The following is a 24,972-nucleotide window of genomic DNA, read 5'->3' as shown; positions in this document are numbered from 1 at the left end:
TTATTTCTAGAAAGCTCACTTTACTGCATCTAACGAAATCTTGCTTGTAGATTTTCAAAATACATTATGAAAACCTTCTAAGGCCTGAACACAGTTCAAAGCACTGGGCATTCAAAATGATACCTGTTCATGTGAAACTCAATGGGGAATATATAAATGTATGCAGTTGAATAAATTATTCTCCCAAGTCTGCAGTAATGTTATATTTTAATCTCTGTGGAAACATGGATAACATGGCAATTTGCCTTTCAAAATTAAATTTAAATAGTGCCACCTCCTTTGAAGTATGCAGTCCAAACCTCAGACAGAACTAATCATTCCCATTTCTGTTCTTACTTAACATTTGTCCCACCATGCTATTGTTTTTAGGGGTAAATCCCACACTCTAAGCATCAGTTTCTTCATAGGAAAATGAAGATCAGAATGGTATACACCTGATAGAGGTGTTTCAAGAATGAAATAAAACCATTCATCCAAAGTTTTTTAAGTAGCATTCAGCATATTACTAAATATGTATTCAATATGTCTTAGATAATATCCATCAGTCTACATTATAAGCTTCTCAAGGGTAGAGCGTATATAATACTCATTTTGTATTCCACATCCTTATCCTGGAGCCAACAAGGAGCAGTGTGAAAAAAAGAAAAATGAATGAATGAATGATGAATGAATGACTTTGTAAGGTATACAGAGCAAGCCTTTTAAAACTGGTTTAAAACTGGTCTATGTACACCATTTTGTGTGTCTGAACTGTTGACATTTTATTTTAGCATGAGAGTTGTTTTCCCATTAATCAACTCTTACAGTAGAAAATGACTCTGACTTCAGGGACTGCTTGCAGGGGAGAATGTTAACAGACCTTTCAGTAGCTGCAGTTTCCTCGTTGCTCATTGATGGATCAAGAGCTAATTCCCAAACTATTTTCAGGCCAACCTGGTAAGTACATAATATTTACTCAAGCGACACTAAGCCATTTGGCATGATTTCAACAACAAAAACGGCACTTTGAGGAAGAACTTGTGGTATAAATTAGGTTTGCTCATAATTGTGTGGGTGATGCATCTGTTCATCTCCTGTTAGAGAAGCTAGGAAACAGTTCTTTAGATCTGGCTCTTTTTAATATCTTACTTATTCTTTCTGCTATTCTCATTGCTATTCTGCTATCTCATTATACTGTCATAATCAGACAGAGCTAAAGTATAATTCCAGCCAAGAAGGGGCAGTGGCGATTCAGCTCTATAGATTACGCAAATGAATTCTAGTTCATCCAAGGCAAAAATGTTCAGGCTGCAAGACAATGACCACTTTTTTTGTCAAGCAAGTGGGAAGTTTATCAGTATCAACTGCTTGCTTAGCTTTATTTTCTGAATCCATTTTCCTGCATTCATAAAGGAGAAATGCTGAGAAATGGAATTCTTATATTCTGTTCTTAATGGCTTTCCAAGATGATTCATTCTATCCTTTAAAATCCATCCCTCTGGTCAGTGGGAAACTCACCTCCTTAGATACCTGAGTAAGATGCCCATTACTTTTTCCATGTTATGAGAACAGAGAAATCATTTTTAATTATAGCCTTCTCCATTTCAAAATGGTATTTAGATAACTTGTTTTGAAATGTGGTAAATGCCTTAATTGTGCTGTTTATGTGTCACACCATATTTTGTTCCACTAATGCAGGTGACCAGTGAAAGAATGCTTGTCCAAAATGACCACTGATTTGAAACTCAAAGAATGAGAGTGGAGGCCTACAAATGAGAGGCGGCAGGATTTGGTTGCATTTCGAGAGAAATGGAGGTGGGACCCAAGTGCTCAGGAGCAGGCTGTGTAAGGGATGATGGGGAGGATTATGTTATGTGTTTACTCTAGTCCCATAGCAAGAGCTCATAAATGTTTATGACAAGCCAGTATAAATGATGGTTAATTGCTTACAGCTCTCAAACCTGAAACAGCCTTATTACATAATCACTACATTATTTGAGAGCTGCCTAACCTTGGGCAAGATTCTTACTTTTAAATTTTATTTCTTTTTTTGTTCTCATTCTATTTATGAATTTCATAAAATCCACTTTCGGGGTGTATCTCTAAAAGATAGGGGCACTTTAAAAACTTAGGCATAAAGTGTTATCAAACCTAAACGACAGTATCTTATCAATATCTTCAAATATCTAGACAGTATTCGAGCTTTCCAAATTACCTAATAATTTTCTGCAAAGGTGTCTGAATCAGGATCAAAATAATGTCCCATCTATTAAGATTGGTCTTTTAATCTATAAATTACTTCTCCAACTCTTTTTGTTTCCTTACAAAATAGTCTGTTGCACATAGTAAGGCTTAATAAATATTTGTGGGACAAAGGATAAAGGACTCAGAAAAATTATCCTCCACTGCCCCAGCTTGTGTTTGAAATGCAATTCTTTCCAGAATGATCGCCTTTGTGTCTTTCCATTTCACTTTTCTGTAGCCTCTCATTCAGCTCTTTTACTCTGTTCTACATGCTGAAGAGGCAAAGGAGGCTCCTTCATGCATGCTCACAAACGTGAAGAACATGAATCTCTTGTCTGTGCTCCATTCATGCCTTTCAGCCTCTCATAATTCACTGAATAAGCTCCTTTATGTTTTCCTCCTCAAATAACACTGTGAGGAACTTAAAAGTAACCTTTCTTAATTGACCTCCCTATCTCCAGCTCCTAAAATGCTTTCTGTCACAGAGTATACTCTCAATGAACATTTATTATTATTAATTAAAATCATAACTAATGTCAATCCTTGTGCACAGATTTAAAGATTAAGGAGAATGGGACATATAAATAATTGACCAAGGTTAACATTTTTCTCATGCATAGATCCTAGTTTTCACCAAAGCGTTGCCTGTTTGAACTGCTGTGTGCTTTCAGTTAAGAATGGTTGTGATGACTTTAGGACTTACATGTATGCACCAATTTTCTAGTGCTTTGTAATTAATTAGCTCCAGTTTTACCTTTTGCAAAAAAGGATAGTACTATGGAAAGTGAAGCAAAATATATTCCCACAGTATCAGCACCAGTGCCTCAGAGGAGAGAGCTAACTACAACTGCCATTCTAAACTGGAGTTTGCTGTAGGACTGCAGGAGTAAAAATACATTTGCAATCTGAGAAGAAAGACTACAATTCCATTTCTGATCAACAGTAAAGAGCCCTGCCAAAGTATGGTGATGGAGTCAAGTTACTGTTTTAAATACATATCCCTTCTCTTCGGTCACTGCTCTTAGTGAGAGGCTGGTTCCAGAGACACAGTGGTGCAGAACAGGGCATATTTTTAAACGACAGAGCAATCTTCCATGGACCTCACTTACTGTAGCTGCAAGCTTCCATCCCAGTTAAAGTCAGATCAATATAAAAACTCCAAATAGCACTTTTATTTTAACTTTCTCACCTGGGCCTCTGAGATAGGCATTTATATCCCAATTAATATTAAGATATCTGAAAAAAATAAAGTTTCAAGACACAACTTTTATTTATTGTCAGCTGGCCTGAAAAGTAAAAATAGAGATATATTAACCTTTCAGATGGCAAATATGGGTGACGGTGCAGATTCTGATAAGTGCAGAGCTTGAGGTACTCCAGAGATGATTTACATAAAATGAATTGGGATTTAGCCTAGGAAAGTAAATAATAATGGACTTGAACAAGGAGGATTAGGAAAAAACAAGTATTTAGTGTAATATTTGTCATTAGGGTAATTAAAAATGGATGACTTAAAAATCCCTTTGGACACTACTATAAGTATGAACCATTTCTTGATCTTTGTTCTATTTTCCTTCCAAATATCTATTTTTGTCTCTTAATCCTGATTTTCAGAACTAAATTTTAGCCTATGATATAGAACTATTCATTGTCATATTATCCATGAATATTAGCTCCTCACCTACTAACTCCTCAAACACCATTTATAATACAAAATGCTAAATGAATATAATTAGTCCTTGTTGATCCAATCTAGTTGTAGAATACATATCTTGGTTAATAAATTTACCTCATTTATACTTATATCGGGTTTAATATTTTTTCAGAATTTGAATTCATTTAAAAAAATTCTGGAAAACAAATCACAGCATCCCTGGTCACCTAAAAACAATTTAAAAATCAATTCTATGGCATTTCATTATTGCATCAGATGTTGGCAGGGTATCTCTTGTCTTTTTAGGCCAATATGAAGGTCAAGGCCAAGGTTCATACACAGGAGAGTGTTTCTTATAGCTCTCTGCCCTAAGCTCACTTGGTCTCTTCAGGGCAGGACAAAAATGCCAAAGGACTAATACCCTTTAAAGTGACCATCAACCAGTGACAGCTGAGAAGTTGTGGATAAATACCCAAGCTTCCTTGGCCTTCAGTGAGACAATACTGACCTGTGTTCTATACCATCTGTCAGCGTCCCCAGTATGACTGAGCTGAAATTGCCCACAACCTTGATACCCAGAATGCCTTTCCCTCTCTTCCATGTCTGTTTTCCCCACTCCCTCACTGTGCTCTTTGGAATCACCAGCATTCAAATCCTGCCCTCAAGGTCTTTAGGGAGAACTCTAACTTGAATGATGGATCTCCACAGTTTTTATTGAGTCCAATCAGAAATGATAATTCACTAAGGTTAAAATAGTGTTTCTATGGCTTCATTCATTCACATGAAAACATCATAATTTTGCCATACCAGCATTAGCATCTGTACTATGATTTACTCAATAACCTTTCTAAGACAGTTTAAAATTGATTCACTTTTTAATCTATTCTCTACTATGGGAAAATTATGCATGTAATCACATTGTAATATGATAGCAATGAATTTTTTTCCTAATACATATTTAAAATTACATATTTTTTTAAATGTTTGCTCATTCATCATCTAAAATGATGCCACATACCAAGCTTTGCAAAACACTGGGCTACAGTGTAGATAAGAAATATGCATGTTTTCTCTGTCACTGGCCCATGACAAAACAATTGAGAATAGTTAAGGTAAAATTGTTAGAATTTTTGACTAGACGCTTCCCTTGGGGTGTTTGAAAATTCTGCATTCCTTGTTGGATGATTTTGTCCAGATTGAAAGTGTCCATTTTGACTTATGAGCTCTGATCCAGCAGGAACTCTAACTAACCATTGTTCACATTAGTATCCAGTTCAATGGCACCAAAAAGGAGAGGTAAGTGTGGTGATAACATCAGTAATGGATCCTCATTTTATGTCCATGAAATTTCTTTAAGAAATGTACATAATGTGTGGGAAGACAGAGAATGCAGATATTTCAAGTTCATAGTCAAAGGACAAAACTTTTCTTCTGCTGTTGCCTAGCACAAGTCTTTTCATTTTTTGGAGGGAGTCTTTTATGTTTGAAAAGATATTGTTCTTCAGAACACAACCCAGGACCCCAAGCTCATGAAAACACTTTAGAAAGAAAATTTATATCTCTTTTTTTTTTTTTCCTAAAGAAGCTCTCCAAAGTTCTTTGAAGTGGCAAAATTTGTTTGTCAGTGATTTTAATTGTCATTACTAATTTGCGAACCACATGTTGCTTGTTACCAACAAACCTAATCTATCTAATACATGAAGGATTCTATGGCTCTTTTCCTGGAGACGTGTGTGTGTGTGTGTGTGTGAGAGAGAGAGAGAGAGAGAGAGGTCGATCTAATAGAATTATCAGACAGCATCCGCTGAAGTCACTGTATCTGCATATGTACAGAGATATATGTGCAGACAGGATATGAACTTGTACAGATTATGAACATCTCTGGTTGATTAAATGGAATTGAAATACATTTTCTCTTTCATATTGGAAGAGGCTTAGCATTAAAGAACTAATCTTTTCTGAGATAAACTTCATTAACACAATGATTATTCATTTGGCTTTTATAATGATATGGCTGCTTAATCACCAGAACATTGCTTCCTGTGCTCGGTCGGAACCAGCAGGAAACATTTGAAGAGCAAGTCGTGCTGCTAATGTGAGGGAAAGGGGATGGTGTTCTCACTGCCTTTCATTTCAAAAGTACAGCACATTCCTGCTCAGAAGTCTAAAACCTCTTGTCCAACAACATGAGCTTTAAACCCCATATTAAACACAGAATAAAGTTGTATGGCCCTGAAGGCTAAGTCTTAGCCTCAGGTCTGCTGTTTCTCTTTGGATTACACATAAAGTTTCTCTGGGGGTATATTTTTGTTATAAACCTAGATTTGCGGTGGCTTTATCTTGGTAGTTGCAGATAGTATGGTACCAAATTTGGTAGCTCTTTTGACTGTTTATGTCAGAATACAAAGACATGAACAAGATAGGACCAAACTAAATTTTTAAAACTATATCCTCCTTGATTCACATTCAAACCACAGTGCCCCACTAAATCTGAGGACTAGTATCTTTGCAATGGAATCAAAATGAAAATATAATAATAGGATGTCATAAAGAAAGACAGCTGTTACTTTTTTTTTTTTAATTCACCAAAGTTCTTCTGAATGTAGGAAATGATAAATTCTCTATAGGGAGCTAAATTATCAGAAAGGGGCAAAATGCATAATTATCCACTACTATATATTGTTCAGTGTAACAACTGTAGTCAGGTCTATACACTGGAAGCAAAAGAAACCAATTTTGGATGATTACACGGACAGTATATTGGAAGGATATTCGCTAGTTCACAAAATTGTCCAGTGACTCAACTTCAAAACCTGGGCAGGAACAAAAGAATGTTGGTAATGGTTATTAGGGCAGACAGCAACATCACACCATGGAACCATTTAAATGTGAACAGTGTTTTCACTGAAGAGTGAACTTCCCAGCTTGCACTGAATGCCCACCTCAAACCACTTTAAAAATGCAACATGACTGCCATCAAGGCTATTGCTAGCCACCAAAATGGGTTCTTTACTGTCTCTGCTTCTTCAATTCAAAACTTGAGCGTCCAGTTCTGCAGTTTGTGTATATGCTGGCTGAACTGTGTAGTATGCTCAGGTCCTTGCAACAGAGACCAAGTTAGCTCTGGCTTCGCCAAGACTTTCAAGATGGTGAATTTTGCCAAGACCCTAATCTGTTAGTTTAGATCTTGATTAGCCAACAAACATATGGCATCTCCATTTCCTACCTCACATAAGTCTGATACAATTATACATTCATAACAAGGAGATGCTTACCACACATATTTATAAGACTGAGGACCTATTATAAATTTAGTTGGATTATTCAAAACCTGGTTTACAACTTCTCATGTAGCACAGTTTGCTGGCTGAGAGTCTGGCCATATGCTCCTACCAGAAGCTGAATAATCTTCCTTAACCATGTAACTCCTGTGGCTGTCCTTCAATTTGCCCACAGCCTTTCAGATAATCAGTGTTTTGAAAGAAAGACAAAAGGAGAGAACAATTGAAGGTAGCATAGGAAGTTGTTAAAGTCCTTAGGTTTGCCTTCACAATATTAATTCACATTAAAAGAGGAACAGGATATATTCTTACCAAGACGGTGGCTTAGGTTGTTCCTGACTTCACCCTGACGCCACAAAAAGAATAATAATTAGTCCTCAACAGACACCACTGAGAGTCCTAGAACATGGGTGAGGCTGAAGCACTATCTGCACCACAAAGACAAGACAGACTGCATCAGAAGGATAAGAGAAGTGGATACAAGTTAACCACATTGCTCCTGTCCAAGGCCAGTGCAGCACCATACACTGGTCTTCCAGTGGTCCCAGTGGGAAAAAAGAACCCAGGAAGGACAGTCAGCTCCCCTGCATTGAATGGGGGTTGCTTTGTGGGAGACCCTACTCTGATTTCACACCCTGAGAATTGTAGGGGAACATGCTGGGCTCAACCACTGGGAATCTGACTATGACAGAGAATGGCGGAGGGACTTGCAACAACCATCATATGGATGTTGGCAGACTGAGTTCATATTTGCAGTACTCAAGTATTAATCCCAACCAGTAGCTTTGTTCATCTGCAGAACCAAGTCAGGAATACACTCTGACCAGAGAACTTGGGGTGTGGGGGGGCACACAAGTCCGCCTGAGTCAGAGCCTCAAAAAAGAGTTTTGTTGGCCTTATCGTCCAGTTTGTCCAAGCCCAGGTAAAAAGCTGAATCACAGACACATTTCCTGTAGAGAATGTCTTCTAAGCCCATTAGACCAGAGAGCTGGTACCAATTTCTGGAAGCTGTGCAGCCCAGGGGCACTTGAGCAGGGAGCAGGCAGGTAGAGCTGATAGTTTGCAAAGTTGTTGACCTTGTTCTCTCAGGGAATTTGGTGTTTGGGTTGGATTGAGTTAAAACATCACAGAGCTGTACTGGCTTTAGAGTTGCTTCTCCTACTGTGCCCAGTCTAATTGGTAGCCCTCCTCATCACTGAATACAGCCTCCAGCCTGCCCTACCAGGGGACCTAACCAGAGCACAGGGGAAGCTGCAAAGCCCATTCAGCAGCCCCATGTACAGTGGCACTTTAACATAGAGCATAGCTCATGGTTTCCCTCATCTGCAGAGCAAAATTGGGGGCTTCACCTGACCTGGAAATTCAGTGCAAACTCTAGCCTGATTCAGATCCACACACAAAAAGTTGCATGGGCCCTAGGGCCCATCCTACTATGCCTCCATGGCAGGGAAGCTAATTCATGACCCCCCATCAACAACTGAATATAGTACCTAGTCCTGACCATCTAGTAAGCCTGACCATAGACAAGGCAACTAGTGGAGTCCATCCTATAGCCTCACTTGGGTAGGAAACCAAGCCAGCAGTCCTATCCTATTGTTCTCAGTCAGTGGCACACTCCTCCATCTCCATCTTCACAGGTTGAACATTTGCCTTTCCCACAAATAAACCAAAGTAGTAGGCTTCACCTGCCCAAGGACATGACCAGCAGACACACCCAGAAACCCAAACTGAGTTGACTGGTGAGGAACTGTTTCTGCCAAAACAAACCTGCAGAGTCTAGAAGAGGAACTTGATTACTCAAATGCACAGATACCCATGTAAGGAATCAAGGATCATGAAAAATTGGGTAAACATGACACCACCAAAACATCTTTACAGAGCTCCAATAACTGACCCTAAAGAAATGAAGATCTATGAACTATTAGACAAAGAATTTAGATTAATCCTCTAAAGGAAGTTTAATGAACTACAAGAAAAAGACAGACAAATAAATGAATTTTGAAAAACAATGCATGAAGAAAGTTAGAAGTTTGACAAGGAAATAGCAATCATCAAAACAAACAGAAAGCCTAGAGTTAAAAATACAATAACTGAACTAAATAATTCAATACAGAATTTCAAAAGAGGACTTGATCACATAGCACAGAAGAAAGAGTCAACAACTTGGAGATAGGACACTAGAAATTACCCAGTAACAGGAGCCAAAAAAAAAAAAGAGTATGGAAAAGAGTAAAGAAAGCCTATGAGAATTATGGGACACAATGAAAAGAAACATATTCACCTTATGGGAATTAGAGAAGAAGAGAAAGAAAATGGACAGAAACTATATTTAGAACAATACTGGCTGAAAACTTCCCAAACTTGAGGAGAGAAATGGATCTCTAGATCCATGAAGCCCAAGGGATACCAAATAAGATAAACTCAAATAGGGCTACCCTGAGACACATTACATGATAATTGTATTGTCAAAAGCTAAAAACAAGGAAATAATTTAAAGTGCAGTAAGAGAAAAGAAAGAAGTTGCATGTGAGGAAATCTCCCTAAGATTATTGATAGATTTCTCAACAGAAGCTTTTCAGGCTATAAGAAAATAGGATGACATATAAAAAATATTGAAAAAAAAACTCAACTAAGATTTCTTTACCCAGGGAAACCTTCAGAAATAAAAGTGAGTGAGGTCAAGAGTTTTCTGAACAAATAAAAAAGGTGAAGGTATTTATTACCACCAGACCTGACCTACACTAAAGGGATTTGAGCTGAACTAAAAGAAAGCTAGATAACATCATTAAAACAGCATGGTAAACTAAGCCTCTTTGGTAATGATAAATGTATAGTCATAGTTAGGTTCTGCACTATGGTCATAGGGTGCATGATTCACTTACAGCTGTATTTAAAAGTTTAAAATAATGTAAAAATAATCATAACTATAATAATCTGTTATTAGTTATATAATATAAAGAACATACATATCAGCAATAACCTAAACTGTGAGGGGGAGAAGTAAAAATGTAGTTTGTGAGTTCCATTGAACTTAAGTTGCTATCAGTTTAACATAGGGTATTTATTATATGTTATTTTATGTAAGCTTCATGGTACCACGAGGGAAAATCCTGCAGTAATTACACAAAAGAACATAATAAGGAAGTCAAAGTATATTGATTCCAAAAGATACCAAAACACCAAAAAAGACATCAGGGTAAGAAACAAGGACAGCAGATATACAAAGTAACCAGAAACAAATTTAAAAAATCAACTACAAAACATACTCATAGAAAAAGAGACCATACTTGTAGTTACCAGAGATGGAGGTCGGGGGGGATTGGAGGAAGGTGGTCAAAGGGCACAAACTTTCAGTTGTAAGACAAAGAAGTACTAGGGATGTAATGTACAACATGACGACTAACACTGCTGTGTGATATATAGGAAAGTTGTTATGAGTAAATCCTACGAGTTCTCATCACAAGGAGAAAAAGTTCCCATTTTCCTTTCTATTTTTTTTTTGTATTTATATAAATGAGAAGATGGATGTTAGGTGAACCTATTGTAATCATTCACAGTATATATAAATCAAACCATCATGCTGTGTTTCTGAAACTTACATAATGATGTGTGTCATTTATTTCTGAATAAAACTGGAAAAATATTCCTCACTAACAAAAAAAAAGATAAGCATGTCTGGAAAAGGGCATTTAGAAAGGATTGTGCCTGTGAGTGTGCTGATCCCCATTTGATCATATCCAAGGCACATCCTAGTCTTAGTCACTGAACCTAGATGATTTTGGAATTCATAAAGAAACCTGACACCAGGGACATTTTGTTTACTGTGTTCCATTTCATTATTTTGCAAAACCGTGGTCAATATACTGATTACCACAGAGATCAAATCTGAAATACTCACATACAGATGAAAGTATATAGGCTGAAAATCAGAGAGTAGTCACTGATGGGATGTGAGAAGTTATGTTTTGACATTTGCCAAATGTTAACAAAAACAATCTGCATTAATCTCAAATCCATGGATTATTAAAGGTAACAGCAGGAGAAAATGGGTCATGGATAATCCAAAACATGAGATAATGTAAATTTAATTTTACTCGATTAGTTGAGACATTATGTAATTTCTACAACACCTATTTGCTTTTATGTTTTCTTCTGCTTGTGTTGTAATTGGGTTCAACTCTCTGAGTACACCCTAGGTGGGTGATGTGCCGTTAAACAGTTTTCAGTGAAAAATGTTTAAAAAATAAGTATCAGAAATATTATCCAGGTACAAATATGGCAGAGCATGCTGTTTGAATCCATAGAAATCTCTTGACTGAGAAAAACTTCTGAGCAAAGACATATCCAAAATCAACAGCCAGCAGTGTTGGAAAAGCATATGTATTAGAAAAATTGGGAACACAATGTTTGGTGATAAGGAATCACTAAGTTTAAAAAAAGAAATCTTGATGAGAATTTTTCCTTCAAAACAGGGTGTTATTTTTTTGGGACACGGCCCCCAAACTATTCTGAGACAAGCATCACATGTAGAAATTTGAGCCCTGGACCTGGCCCCAGACTGAAAGGGGCTGCAGTGCTGAGCACTTAACTCCAGCATCACATGTTCCATGGATGTTCAATACTGTGGAAGATGGTGAGGTTCCATATTGATTTCTCACTCACATCCAGACCCCCAGATAATAAGAAATGGACCAGTGCCATTGCCTGAGTTTAAAGGATAAAATAGAAATGACCCCTGCAGGATTTACATGATATCTGTTTTCCCCATGATGTGGAATATCCCTTTGCAAATGTTATCTGTAGTAAAATGCCTGCCCATGATTGCAGATCAGCCAAACTCCAACACGGCCTAGACATGCACAATGAAATAAGGAATGGAAATCCACATTCTGCTCCTGACTCAGTCGTGAAATACTTGTATGACCCCAGGTCAAGTCACTTAATCTTTCTTGGTCTCAATTACTTCATTTGCTTAATAAATGGTGAGTGGGAGACAATTTCATCTAAAATCCCCTTCAGCCATATGAATTGGAGCAGAAACAGCTGTCATCCTATATAATATGAAATCCTAATTTAGACTGATATTTTGGACTTGTGCTATCACAACAGTTTTCGATCAGACCAAAAGAAGGTCTTTATTTTTAAGAATCATCAAGAAATATTTAACTAAAGGAAGGCTTTTAAGGTAAATCACAGAATCACCATCCCAAAGTATTACATGAATATAGCTCTCTATTCTGAAAAGCAGGAAACTGAACCAGATGAACTTCTGTGATCCCAAACAGATCTTCACATCTTAGTGTTGCTTTTTTTTCTAGAAGGGGAGATGTTCATCTGCTTCGATTTCTGCATTTAAAATTATTTTGAGCTAATAAACTTCCTTTACTATTATGAAGATTTTGAAACCAAAAATTTATTTTTATGTTCTACATACGGAATAATTCAATGAAAACTATTAACATTGTAGAAAGGTTGATAATAGATATGGACAAATTCATATATTTAATAGATTTGACTACTCACCTAAATTGTGCAAATATAAAGACATCTTTGTGCTCCTCATCCCTTTTGTATATATTATGGTGAAAAAGGAGAAGTGCAATATGGCAAATCTTATATCTTGGGAAGGCATGTATTTCTGATAACAAGAGAGAGTTAAAGTTGCTTCATTCTCAGCTAAGAGATAAAAGACTCCTAAAGAAGTCAAAGATTGCTGTCTAGGCAGATCTTCCTAAACCATGGGGTTATATTCCAAAAGCCCATCATAAGTTGAAAATATCATATTTCAAAAATGCCTTTAGTATACCCAACCTTTCGAATATCATAGGTTAGTCTAGCCTACCTCAGATAAGCTCAGAATGCTTACTTTAGTCCACAACTGTGCAAAATTATGTGACACAAAGCCTATTTATAATAAAGTGTTGGCTATCTCATATAATTTATTGAATACTGTACTGAAAGTGAAAATAGAGTGCTTGTACAGGTACAGATGGTTCTAAGTGGATCAGTTATTTACCTTCATGATCTCATGGCTGACCAGAAGTTGCCCCTCACTACCACTTGCCCAGCATCACAGTCACAGCAGAGTATCCTACTGCATATGGCTAGCCCAAGAAAACATCAAAATTCCAAACCAAAGTATGGTTTCGACTGAATGTATATTGATTTTGCACCATTGTAAAGTTGAAAAAGCATAGGTCGAAGCATTGTAAGTCAGGGACCGTTTGTACTCTTCAAGATTAATCATGGAAGCTCAACTTTCCTTCTTTGTACCAACCAAAAAATGAAATCATATATGCACTGTGGGAGATTTGGAAAGTAGTGCATAAATATCAAATGCATTGAGCTGTGGTTGCATAGAAAAAATATCCCTTACAGCAGCATTCAATCTGAGAAGTTAAAATCACATATGTCAGATCGTAAGCCTGCTATGTACAAAATCACATGACAGGAAGGATATTGGGTTGGTGTCGAAGAAATAGGTTTGGAAAAGCTTAGCATCTAATAGAAAAGAATAATAGAAATCCAGGTAAGATTTCCTGGGATCTTTTCCATTTAACTCTGACTTGATCCTGCCTCCTTTGGATTCCTAACACATGAGACAGTCACATAGGTTTTTGTTGTTTTGCTATCTCTAAATTAAAGTGGGAGGGTCATTCCGTTCAGGCCTCTTTGCACAGTCATCTGATTAAAGAGGCCTTCTCTGACCACACTGTAAATTAGCAAAACATTACTTTCCTAACCCTTCTTTTTCTCTTATCATCAAACAGATCTTATCATCAAACTATGAATTTGCTTTTTTTTACTTTTCTGTCTTCTCACTCTAGAATATAAATTCCACGAGTCCAGACTTTTCTGTTTTGTTTACTGTCATTGATGACTAGAATAATGACTGATAGCCAGAATTTGCATTATAAGCATTTGCTGAAGGAAAAATGTATGTATATATGAATGAATGAATGAATGAATATGTGTATGCATCCATACATGCATGGATAAAATGCACTAAAATAGTTTAAGTGGTATTCTGATATAAAATTTCAAGTTTTTTAAATTTATTTTTTCAATAGTTGGTAGTTTAATAGTAAGCACACTTTATTTCTACAATCAATTTTAAAAGTAGCCCTGTTTAAAAAAAATAAAGATCACCTCTCTGCCTTGAAATAGAATGACATAGATGACCCACAGAGATATTCACACATGTCCCAATACTAATTATTTTCAGAGAAAATAATTCCAATTTCTCCACCAAAGTAACCTATTCTAGCATTCAACATCACTTGTTACAAGGAAATCCACTTTCAGCTTACCTGCATTTTCTTTATTTTCTACACAGTCTGTACTTGGCTTTAATAATAGAGATAATCCTATCGCAAGAAAAGACTAACCATGTACTAAAAAAAAAAAAAAAGAATGTTGATACAGTGTGAGATATGTAAACATATAAATCATACACCAGTAAGAAGTGTTTAATGGGGGGAAAAAAGTTTTAATTCAAATGCAAGTATCATGCATATGCCAGACAAAATAATTTTTGTTAAGTTCTCTGAACTAATGAGCAAGAGGTTGTTAGAGTTTCTCAGAAGACTAAGAACTTGTCCATATTGTAGTAAGTAAACCTTTCATATGAGTTATTTAACAATACAAATGTATGTATATAAAGTAAAAAGGATAGTGGTTGTATCTGCCTCAACCTTAAGAAAAATAATAATGATTCTTTGTAGTACTATTTAATTTCAAGGAGAATTGGTATATTAGTTAATTATACAATTACTGTGTTTTCACCACTTACTTTTCTAAAGTAATGAGTTTACAGTTTGAATTATATATATATATATATATATATTCAAATCAAAACAAAATATTGCTCAAAGAAATGGCATTTCTTAATTTTTCCTTAGTGGAAGAATTTCATTTTAACTGGTGTATTCCTTATGGAATGCTAAACCACTATGTTATAAAGGATGAATATGTATAGATAGGTATATATCTCAAAGTTGATATTCATATCTTGTAAAAAGAAATGGCCTTATAGCCAAGATATTCAGATACAGATCTTTATAGCTGTAAATGTATCTATATATATCCATATAAAAATACATACTAGATTTTTAAGAAGAAAGCAAATTTTGTTTATAAAAGAATTATTCAGTATCTTAATCAAATTGAGAGAAATATTTCAAAGTCATTCATTAGAATAGATAGTGAATTAATGCTGGAAAGAAGATATAGGAAATTACATGATTATTTATAAATGGTTAATATAGACAAATTTTAAAAAACTGATTTCACACTGTGCTATGCGTACATATCAAGTAAATAACTGATACTCTGCCGCAGAGATTCAAATGCAAATTATCCATAATGCTTTTTGATTTTATATTAAAAAGTGAAAACTGCATGAGTCCAACTTTTAAATTAGCAAGATTTTTTCTCATCAAATTTATATCAATTTAGATATAAGAGCCAAAATTATTCAGCTGTCTTGTAAATCATTTACATATGAAGAAATTATTCTAAAAAACTACTCCTACCTAATAGGTGCTTATGTTTTTCTTTATCTCCTCTTTTATTGACAGGTTTTACAAACCAAAATTGATTGGATAACAAATAAATACTTACTGCTAAATGTTTAGAATTAAGATTTACAAGTGATTTTCAAAAACATTGACTGTACATAGTTTTCACTGACCAAAAGCACTTATAACACAGTCCTCTTTGCAAATACAGTATTTTACATCCCTATCACTAAGAGTTTTCCCTGAGAATGAAAGTTTTTCATTTGTAACAGAGTATGAAATAGACATATGAATATTGAATCATTATTTCAATTATTCATCGTATTGTAGTCAGAAATGTTGGATTTCCATTCTCACTCTCTATTCATTAGCTCTGTGACTTTGGTAATTTGTTCTCTTTCTCTAAAGCTGGATCCATATCCTTTGAAGAGGGACACTCAAGACGATCTACCCTAACCACTGCAGTGAGAATTAAATAAAATAGCATATGTAAGCCAGCTAGTATAGTGCTTGCACATTGCAGTCATTCCTTTTCTCTTCCAACTCCTCTTCTCCAACCATACTGGTGAGTGGCATGGATCTTGACCAAATTATTCAAATGTTTTTTGAGTCTCAATTTGCTTACTGGTAAAATGAGGATCATTTTGCATGCCTTTCTGTGTCAAATGAAAACATACACATATACGTTTTATATGCATGTGTGTATATGTGTGTGTGTGTATATATATGTATGTGGGGGGTGTGAATGAGTATCTGAGTATAGGTATGTGTGAGTATGCATGTGTGTATATGCATGGGTATATATGTGTGAGTATGTGTGTTTCTGTGTGTGTGTGTGTGTGTGTGTGTGTGTGTATGCTCTGAATAGTATAATAAACCATGCAACTGTTTGGCTCACTGAATGAGATTATTTTTAAGGTCCTTTCAAGTTTAGATTCTCTAATGCTATACATTTTATATTATTATTATTATAAAGCTTGCTATTCTTGGAAGTTTCTTTTTAAAGAGATTAACTATTTTTTTGTAATTTTTCATTTATTTAAGGCCACTAGCTTGTGCTTTACAAATGACTCTATGTTGTATGACATCTTTGGGCAGTTAGGTATCTTGTCAACCATATTAGAATTTTGTGAGCTGTGGTTAATGTTGCTAGACTTTTCTCTCTTTGGTTCCCCTGACACTGTCAGTGAATATGCATTGCTCCAGTCAGATGACCTGAAAAGATATATACCACATGGATGCATCAACACAGTTTTGTTTTAACTACTGGAAATGCAATGCATTTTTGTAAATGCACAGGTATGTATGTGTTCATATAAATTTATGAGCATACTGCAAACGTGTGGGTTGCCATGTGTCCATACATTATTTCATGAATTTATTCAGCCCACATTTATTGTGCTGGTGTGTTAACCTAGCATGTGTGAATTCAAATCCTAGGTCTGTTACCAGTTATATAACCTTAGGCAAATGCCTAACCACTCTGTTCCTCAGTTTTCCGCAGCAAAGTGGACACAATAATAGTATCTGTTTTACTCCATTTGGGTTGCTATCACAAAATATCATAGACTGGGTGGTTTATAAACCAAAATTTGTTCCTCACAATTCTGGAGGGAAGTCCAAGAACAAGGTGCCAGCAGATTCAGTGTCAGGCGAGAGCCTGCTTCCTCAGAGATAACAGTTTTCTCCCTGTAACCTTACATGATGGAAGGGGCAAGGAACTTAACGGAGTCTCTTTTAAAAGGTACTAATCCTCCCCTAATGAGGGCTCCACCTTCATGACAAAATCATCTCCCAGAGACCCTCCTTCTAATACCATTACTTTGCAGTTCCAGATCTCAACATATGAATTTGAGGGAGACATAAACATTCAGTCCATACAGCACCTAATTCATAGGGTTGTTGTGAAGAACAAATATACTAATACATTTGAGTCACAGGGCAAAGTGTGTCTGGCATATGGATCTGATCCATAGCTATTATAATTATTAAGCACTTAATTTTTTCTAGGAGCTGTCTTTTTCATAGTGAACAAAACAAATTCTCTGCTCTTAGAGATGCTACAGTCCAATGGCCAAGGCAGAAGGATATGTAAAAATTAAATATATGAACAAATAAGATAATTTCAGATGGTTATAAGTGCTATAGAGGAGAAATAAAACAATTATACAATATCATGTAGGCTTACTATAGCTGTTATAGTCAGCAAAGGCCTGACTAGATGACACTTGAATTGAATTCTGCATGACAAGAAGGAGCCAGGTATGCAGCAGTCTGGCAGAGAAGCAAAAGAAAAGCATATTTAAAAGTCCTAAGCAAGCACAAGTCTCAGTTAAAGAATCAGAAAGCAGGCTATGGTGGCTGAATCAGGTAATTAATGGTAAACTAATAAGAAGTCTGGGTAATGCTGAGAATAGAGGGTTCGAAGTTTAAATTATCTTCTAAGTGGAATCATTTATGTATTTGGATCTGAATATTTGTAAATATTTTCCCTTGTAATGGGAAAATTTGTATTAAGTAGTATCTAATATAGGTCCGTTCTGTATCTTCATATGGCAGTGACCCTGTTAAAATGAGATTCCTGTATAGCATTTTTTGTTGTTGTTTGTAGGCTGTGGCATGTATTGTAGTGAGCCATCTGGGGAACCTGACAGTGGTTCTTTTCATGCAAAGCTGAATCTCCTACAGAACCACCCCCTAGCCTCTTAAGACACTATAGTCTGAATATGATTTAAGTCATTTCTTCAAAACTATTGATCAACACTCATCATTTTCAGCTCCTCCAGGTTCAGGCCACTTGCCAAAATGACAATAGGATTAGATGTATTGCTATTATTGGTATTAATAGCTCTAATAATATCTACTTGATTACTTTAGTGCTGAACTACCTCAGGGCTAGTGAGAAGTAATAAGCTAAAATGATCATAAAGCCCTTTTCAAATATTTCAGATAATGCTAAATTATTACAAATGGAATTGTAGATGTTACACATTCCCTGTGAAATACCTGGTGTCATCCAGATAAGAAGAATGCAACGTTAGCTTTGAAAGTGGCCTTGCAGGTCTGGGAACCCCAGTCTTCCCTGAAGTTTATTTTCAAAATCAGTGTTACTAGCTTCGCTCTCGGAAATGAAATGGGAATCATTTCTCTGGGGATAAAAGGGCAAGATGTTCTATTCCAAACTGGAACAATGTCTTATTAGCTTTCCCTGGATGCTCTTACTGTCTTCAGGAATTCTGCCCACCTGCCAAACAGCATGGCTGAGGTGTCATCACCAAATGCTTCCAGATAGGCCCATTACCAGCAGCTCAGCAGCCATCTAGCTCCTAAAGGCAAAGCATAATAGTGTCTGGTTTAAAGACAGTAACAAAATGCTCTTCGCCTTCTAGATGGAATGAAACAAATAAACTGCCAGAGATTGGAGTGGTAGAAATCTGGAGACTTGGTTTTAGCAAAACTAATACCTGGCTGTGGAAACATTCTAAAGCTCTCTGTAAGATGAAACTAGTAATACCTACCTAATCCATTTGGTTCTGATGCAAATCACAAGAGGTAATGTATATAAAAGCCCATCTAAGGAAAAACTCAGTTTCCTTTTAACTCTCACACTAAAACCACACTGACAAGACTTCTGACACCATGCGAGTGGGTTTTCCATGGCAAGTGACTCTGAAAGCAACTGCCTGGAGTTAGTGTGGACGCCACAGGTTTAAGGCTCCTTTGTGCCAGACTGCTCCCATTGTAAGTACATCTCTGGTTACCCACACTTATGCCCGACTTGACTGCAAATAGGAGGTTTCCACAACCACCGGGGATTCAGTCATTTACTAGAAGAGCTCACAGAATTCAGGGAAACTCTCATGTTTTCCAGTTTATTATGTAAAAGTTTAAATGACAAAAGATGCAAATGACCAGCCAGCTGAAGAGGCAAGGTCTGGAAGGGTCCCCAGTGCAGGAGACTCTGTCCCCGTGGAGTTGGGTGCACAGCCCCACCAGCATGTAGATGTTTTCGCCAACCTGGAAGCTCTCCAAGCCCTACAGTTTAAGAATTTTTTGGAAACTTTATCATGTGGGCATGATTGATTATTAAATAATAATCCAGCTCCTCTCCCCTCTGTGGAGGATGGGAGGCAGGGGTTGCTGCTGAAAGTTCCAAGCTTCTAATCAGAGTTTCATCTTTCTGGTGACCAGGCCCCATCCAGGAGCAACCAAGAGTCGCCTTGTTAAAGCATAAGACTCACCTATCACCTAGGAAATTCCTAGAGATTTAGGAGCTATCTATCAGACAATCTATACTCAGGAAATTACAAGGGTTGTGGGAGCTCTGTGTCAGGCACCAGGGTCAAAGACCAAATATTAGCAAAAACTGGGGGAACTAGAGACAGATATGTATACACAATTCCTTGCAAAACCCTCTTCAATTAGTAAATTGCCACACATTTTTAAATATGAATTGTTTATATGGAACATAGCATTTGAAAGTACGTTTTTAGATGTCATGCACTCCTTGGTTCCAGGGTTAACTGTCCTATGAATTAGCTCTGAGACACTGGGCAGGTCACATAACTTCTCTCACTGTCTCATTTTTCCCAACTATAAAAGAGAAAAAAAATTGGCATATGGGTCATAACATTGTGAGAATTTAATAGACTGTATAGCACCTAACACACTGCATCTGGCCAGTAGCATGCAATGGAAAAAATGTTGCAAATTCTGGTTACTGTTGTGGTTGTTATTATAATCTGGAGTCTTAAGGCAGAGGCACGGGGCTCTGGTGGCTGCCTTCAGCTGTTCCCTAAAAGCATTATTAATAATACGCATCAATAATTAGTGCAGAAGAACTCAAATTTGAGTATGCACTGAAAGTGTGAAAATTCCCAGAATCATGATTTGTTTGTGTGGAAAAGCCTAAGAATCTTCACTTTTAACACATACTACAGGTGATTCTGGTGTTAAAGAAATAATATCTCAGAGTAAATGCCAAACTTCACTTCCTGTGTTCATCCTAAGGCTTTCAAAGCAGATTCCTTACCATAAGGATGTATTTTAGAGAAAGGGCTTGGCAACTAGGTTGAGTGTGAATGGCATCCTCACTATTAACTCCAGAAACTCCATCTAGAGCTTGTTTCTGCAATTTATACACATTTTTAGCTTGTGGCTAAATGACTGAAGTATAAAACTGACCAACTTAAAAGCTTCTTGAATTTCTCTGAAGACATTTCTCTGATGACCTGTGATTCATTAGAAGGTAAAAAGTGATGGCTCGGCTCTTTAAGAAAAGAGGACTGGGAGAGAGGCCAAGAGGGATGTGTATAGGTATGGAGCTTTGTGTAGAGAAGCAGAGACAGAGAACAAAAATAATAAATTTCAGCACCATGTGTTCTATATGCATCCAGCTTTGGGCTGTACTTTGTTTACTGGTAATAAGAATGCCTGAGATGGGAAAGAACTGCATGTAGAATTCTAAAGGGTGGGAACACTATAAGGTTTTACCATGGCGTAAGGCCGTCAAGTTTCCAACTTTACTTTGTATAGACTGCAACTAGGGGTGGTGAATTCTCAATTTCTTATAGTCTTGGTCTTTCCTACACCTTAATGGATTGAATTTAAACATTTTATGACTTTACAAGGATTAAAATAAGTTTGTGGCATCTAAGTTCAGGTAGGTTTTTCTTATACTTTTGTTTTACTGCAGCTGACATTTGTTTGTAATTAGTAATCTTTTTCTGGTACACTTGTTTTTGGGTTTCCATCAGTGACTTTTATGTATTCATGAACCTTATTTGAGCTCTCTAGCCAGGAGTCTGCATGTGACTATATCCTTGGACTAAAGGTAGGCACCGTACCTCAGCTATTCTGAGGCTGTTCATTGCAGCCAGTCAATTGTTCTGCCTGCTAAGAGACATTCCCAAATCCGTGGTTCTGCCACCTGAAATTATTAGGGCACAGGCTAGTATCAAGCTGGCTTTAGTGTCAGACAGAACTGGGTTAGTGTACTGAATCTCCCCGTGCCAGCTACATGACCAAGAGCAAGACATAGATTCTTTTAAGTCTCAGGTCATTCACTTGTAAAATGTAATAATAGTACCATTGTCATAGATTCTTCTGAGGGTTAAATGAGATAATGGAAAATATCTTTTCAATATTACTAGTAATATCTAATAGTGACTACTAGAAGTACTAATCATGCTGCATCTATAAGTGTTTATAGAAGTGCATCTTCCTGAGCCTAGTACAGATGAAAAGATCAGGACCTCTGTGAGTGATTTCTGTGCACAGTATAGGTGAAGGTTGTGGTTTCTACATGCACACCAGATTTCAAGGTTATCCTTTCTATGAATACTGTAGTTTGAGATAATGATTTCTGTGCACACCAGATTCTTGAGGTCATGATTTCTGTGCATACTATAGTTTGAGGCCACCTATGTCCTTTTTTTTCTTGAAGTATCATTGATATACAATATTAGGATGGTTACACATAAACAACACTGTGGTTTCACTGTTTACCATGCTATCAAATCCTCACCCCCTCTATTGTAGTCACTGTCTATCAGCATAGCAAGATGTTATAGAGTCATTAACTGTATTCTCCATGCTGTATTGCCTTCCCTGTGACCCACCTATATTGTGATTGTGAATTATGGTGCCCCTTAATCCCCTTCTCCCTCCCCAGCCACTCTCCCCAACCCTTTCCCTTTGGTAACCACTAGTCTCTTCTCTGCTTCTGTAACTCCACTGCTATTTTGGTCCTTCAGTTTTGCTTTGTTTTTATATCCCACAAATGAGTGAAATCATTTGGGACTTGTCTTTCTCCACCTGGCTTATTTCACTGCGCATAATACCCTCTAGCTCCACCCATGTTGTTGCAAATGGTAGGATTTGTTTTCTTCTTATGGCTGAATAATATTCCCTTATATATATGTACCACATCTTCTTTGTCCATTCATCTACTGATGGACACTTAGGTTGCTTCCATTTCTTGGCTATTGTAAATAGTGCTGCGATAAACACAGGGCTGCATATGTCTTTTTGAATCTGAGAACTTGTATTCTTTGGGAAAATTTCTAGGAGTGGGATTCCTGGGTCAAATGGTATTTCTATTTTTACTTTTTTGAGGAACCTCATATTGCTTTCCACAATGGTTGAACCAATTTACATTCCCACCAATAGTGTAGGAGGGTTCCCCTTCTCTGCATCCTTGCCAGCATTTGTTGTTTCTTGTCTTTTGGATATTGGAGGCCACCTGTGCTTCAGTTTTTTAGTTTTTGTTCACTGGCATATTCCCTGTTCCTAGAAGCATGGTTGGCACATAGTAGGTACTCAACAAATAATGGATGAAAAAATAATTAATTAATAAGTAAGCATTAGAATTAGTATTTTCTTTCCCTTGTTTGTGATTACCATTCCAATATCCTAAGTCACAAGAATTCAGATATAGATATTGTGTGTGTGTGTGTGTGTGTGTGTGTGTGTGTGTGTGTGTGCTGTCTATTCTTAAAACCAGCCAAGGTGAATTCTTCTGTGTTCTCCCTACTTCTTCACTGCAGTCATACTTATCTCTCAGAGCCCTAAGAACTTTGCACCTCCTCATCTCATTTCACACATAAAGACACCAAGGCTTGGAAATGAAAGTGTCTTGTCTAGGCTTTCACATCTTTCACATCATGGAAATTCACACCCATGATTTTAACCCAAACAAGCCACCTAGGATCCATGTCCTTCATCACTGTGCAAACCAGGATACAGTACTGTCTACTTTCCTGAGGGCAGCCATAGAATGGGGATCACTGTTTACTACCAAATGTAAACAAAACATTCTCAGTGCAGGTTCTACCTATTGTTAATGAACTGGTTCATTGAACATTTCATAAGGAAGTACTATTTATCTTGCTATTCACAGATCTATTTAACTTCCACAGATATTTATTGGGCCCAGGTAGAAGGGTACTGTCTTCACAGAACTTATGCTCTCATAGGTCGTACAGTGGTATTGAGGAGTACTCATTTATTAGTAGTCTTTTTGTATACAAAAGCATCATAATGATGGTACTATGCAAACATCATTTTTACTGTCATTTTAAAAACTATGTATCAAATTTTCAGAGAATTTCCTAGAATCTTGTAAATTACCTGTGTACAACCTCCTGACTCTGCTGTCTGCAGCACATACCTCCCATATAACTGTCACTCAGAGAACTCTTCATGTTTTGTCACTTACCTTGGTGATGCCCTTTATATGAGGAGTCCAGCCCAAGATCACAGGTGGCACTCATTTGTCATGTCTTTACAGCCTCCTTCAGTCTGGGACATTCCTCAGTTTTGACTTGACTGTTTTCACTATGGCATTTCTGAAGGGTAAAGGCTTGTCTTTTGGGAGAATGTCTCTCAATGTGGGTTTGTCCAGTGATTCCACATCATTAAACCCAGGTTATACATTTTGTCTGGAATATCACAGAAGGGACACCAAGTTCTATTGCATCTTGGGTGGCACAGAGATATTGATCTGCCCCTTTAGTAGCAGTGTTAATTTTGATCACTTGATTAAAATGGTGTCTGCCAGGCTTCCCTACTGTAATATTGCCCTCTCTCTATAGAGAATTAGTATTTTTATGGGTGGAAACTTTGAGATTATATAAAATCCCATTCCTTAGTCTACTTTTACCCACTGATTATAGCATCTCTTAACAGTAATTTCCTGAATTAATTTTTATTATGATAGATGTCACATGGTGACTTTCTAATTTGTGCCATTTCTTCTACATTTATTAGTTAGCATTCTACTCAAAGGAAGAACTTTCTCTCCACTTGCTATATTTATTCGTTTATTTGCATCATGTAGAAGCACTTACTCAATAGACTATAATCCATTGCTAGCATTATTTTCTTGTTGCTCAAATTGTCCCAGCTGTAGCTAGCAGCAGTCTCTTCAGTCTGGCTTCTGTGTCCTTTTTATGTGTCTCCATCATCTTTGGATGTGTCCTTAATTTCTGGCACACAAAAATGCCACGGGTCACTTTATTCTTTCCCTGCTGCAGCCCTGGAACCACCCATGTTCTAAGAATCCCTGACTCCTTTTAGTGGATATGGCTTTTAGAAACCATGAGAGAAGTGCTAGGTAAGCTCATTGCTTCAGAGGCATTGCTGTACCCAGGCCCTCCAGTGGACACACTTGCATCTATATTTGTTGAAAACAGGAATTTGCCCCAATAATCGTCATTCTAATCCAACAAAAGAGGGTTTATTCTAACTTTTTCCATGTCTTTATTTGTTCTCCTCTTTCCAACAGTGAGAACCA

This window comes from Manis pentadactyla, chromosome 1, assembly GCF_030020395.1.
Source record: "Manis pentadactyla isolate mManPen7 chromosome 1, mManPen7.hap1, whole genome shotgun sequence".
In the NCBI taxonomy this organism is placed as follows: Eukaryota; Metazoa; Chordata; class Mammalia; order Pholidota; family Manidae; genus Manis; species Manis pentadactyla.
This window is presented reverse-complemented; position numbering follows the sequence as displayed.